Source organism: Acanthochromis polyacanthus, chromosome 2, assembly GCF_021347895.1.
Source record: "Acanthochromis polyacanthus isolate Apoly-LR-REF ecotype Palm Island chromosome 2, KAUST_Apoly_ChrSc, whole genome shotgun sequence".
NCBI classification, from domain to species: Eukaryota; Metazoa; Chordata; class Actinopteri; family Pomacentridae; genus Acanthochromis; species Acanthochromis polyacanthus.
In genome coordinates, this window is record NC_067114.1 from 38609028 (window position 1) to 38611997 (window position 2970).

General features: G+C 39.7%; 1 non-coding gene across 1 annotated transcript; it reads left to right on the forward strand.

Annotated features, from left to right (window-relative positions):
- Positions 1 to 2064: 2064 nt before the first annotated feature.
- LOC127533015 (U5 spliceosomal RNA) lies at positions 2065 to 2176 on the forward strand. The gene has a single exon (XR_007940620.1). It is a non-coding gene; the product is annotated as a U5 spliceosomal RNA (small nuclear RNA).
- The last annotated feature ends 794 nt before the right edge of the window (positions 2177 to 2970 follow it).

Genomic DNA, 2970 nt, shown 5'->3' on the forward strand with positions numbered 1-2970 from the left:
TAAGTAACTGTTGTTGGCTTAGTTTTGGTTCATAGTGCTTGGATCATGACATTTGGTGCTTTCAAACAATGTACTGTATAGTTTGTCAAATTTGATTTGAAGAATAAAAAATATAGTGGCGCTCTGTGTTTCTTCTGCTCTAAGCTTGTGAATGATTAAAACAAAAGATCAAATGCCTCCAAGTTCTTGTTCAGTAAATCTTCATTTGATTGAACATTCAGTGTACATGTTGTGGGGACAATATTCTCTTTTTCCCAACTCCTTTTGCTCTAATGATGATTACACATTTGCTCTAAAGTCTACTTTAATTATTACACTTTCAGGTGTGTTGCTAATAAAGCTCTGTCATTACCTGTGATTAGGTTCTTTGATTTTCCTTGTTTGTACCAATTTGCATAATAAGGTACAGGAGGACTTTCTCCAGCCACCGTGGTCGAACTTTCTTGTAACTTTACGTCCAGCGTGTTCGACTGGTGTTTGAATGCGAGTCAGCTGAAGTCAGTATCCAGCAGCCATTGGTGTCATTGCACTTTAAACTGCTCCCACACTGGCCTCATCCTCGAGCCGCGATCATACGATGGCATCAAACACTCTGAAATGTTTTGCTGCATTGAGTCGGCTCGAGGCAAAGGAGGTCTAATGAGTGTAATGACCTTCGCTCTGTCAGGGCCTCATTTCTTCTTCTCTGACTGTGCTCAGGCATTCAGAGAATGAAGTTTCAGATTAGGAAGAGAATAAAGAAATTCAATAAACTGAATAAACTGTTGTTACACTGTGCAGTGGAGTGCAGGTTGTGTTGTGCTATATTCCTTTGAAATAATTGGAAATTTGTTTGTCATTGTCCAATAAGGAGGGGATTGTTATAAAAGATGGGTTACTGAAATGCTCCCTGATTTGCACATTTTGCTGTGATGCTTTCTGACTATCAGAATGAGTAAAAAAGAAAAAAAAGTAGAACTGTTATCAGCATGATGTTAAAAGGCCTAATTTGACTTCATTCAGATTCGTATTACTTCTGTCAAGCCCGCCACATGTGGATATTATTACAGAGCAGGGCTTCACCTAGCACTTAGTATCATTATGTTGATTATTTTCCTAATTATTCATTGTTCTTTTCTGCAAACCGCCTCAGTGCAGCATTTTTCAGTTGAGACTTTAACCAAGATAAAGCCCGATCTACCTACTACTTGGCTGGATTATTGTGGATTATTGTGATCAATTGTATGTGGACACTGAGCAGTTATGCCTAAATGCAACAGGAAAATGAAATGTGATCATAGAACCCAGTACTGGCCACTGTTCACTGACTTTCTGTCTGTTTCAGCATCAATTTTGAGACTTTATTGTTTGTTTTTTAAGTTTTAAACTGACTGGCATCCTCTTACTTAGAAGTCTTGCTTCTTCATACCCCAGTTAAAGCACTGAAACTGACGAACCAGATGCCTCTGGCTGTTCTGAGATTCAGATTAACAGCAGATTTGATCAAGCCTTTATAGCAGTTCCTTCGAATCGCTGGAACAGTTTGTTTTTCCACGTTAAAACTGCTCAGACTTTAGAAACTTTTAAATCGCCCCTTTTTGTTGGTGTGTGAGTCCAGCTACTACTAGGACGGTCGTGGCCGGGATAGCAGTCAGCCCCTCCGAGGCCATCTTTTCTTGAAACTGGCCGATTACTTCCTCTGGGTTGGAGGAATTTAAGTATTTCAGGATCTTGTTCACAATTTTGGTGAAAAGGAGGAGTGAGATGGACAAACGCATTGATAGAGTGTGTTGTCTACTAATTGCAGGTTAGCGGTTCAATCCCCCCATTCCTCTGTATGTCCAACTGTCCTTAGGCAAGACACTGAACCTAAAGTTGAACATTGCATGACAGATCTACCACCACTGGTGATTCAGTGTGTGTCAATGAGAAATACTGTAAACAGTTTTGAGTATCACAAAGGTAGAAAGGCTTGATTTAAGAAAAACACTTCATTCTACCTTCTACTAAGGTGTAAAAATGCTATTTAAGTGCAGACAATTTACTGGGAAAGCTCTCGATTTACCAAATCCCTCTTATGGCAATCTGTTTAGGTTTCTCTTCATAACGCACAAGTCTTTTGAATTTTTCTTAAGACTTCCGTGAAGAGTAACTCCAACCCATTTCGCCGATTTTTGAAATGCTTTGCCATATGTAGGGACAGCGGTACCACATCAGTTAAGTCTCTGGACTACTGCTCAGAAGGTCAGAGGATCAAACTCCAGTGCTACCATTGTTGTGCCCTTGAGAAAGGCTCTTTACCCTTCCTTAGGGGTGCTGTAGCATGACTCACCTTGGGCTCTGACTCCAATTAGTATTTGGGAAATCAACATTTCACAATGCTGTAAAAATGTATTTGTGACAAATAAAGGCTTCTTCTTTTTCGACTGGAAGTATTTCATAGTAGTATGTTCCTTCCAAAGGCATCCTGTATCCAAAGGCAAATTTGGTTTGCTCGGCTTTCTGTTCTCTGTTTATAATTCGTAAGATGACCTTAGTATGCTAAGCACTGTGAGATGACATATGTTGTGAACACTTTCAATAGAACTGAATTGAACTTAAGTATCATACACAGAAAGCTTTAATTAGTTTCCTTCATAAGGTGTCTGGACTTACAAAGTCAAGTAGAGTTGCAGCTTGCAGCCTGCTGAGGTGGTTTAGGATGCCTCCTGGGCAGCTTCCTTTGGAGATTTTCCAAGCAAATATAAGGAGACTAAGAATTTACTGGAGGCATTACGTAACTCATCTGGGATGGAAACCCTTCTGGATCCTCCAGGAGAGTTGGAAAGAGGGGCTTAACCTGCCATAAACCGATGGATCGATAGATTGTTTTTCTATGCATTTCAAAATAATCATTAAATGTCTTGTTTTGTTGAACCAACAGTCCAAAACCCAAACATACTTAGGTTTCGTCTGGAAAAAAAAGAATTTCGCTTGAAAAACGTGCTGATT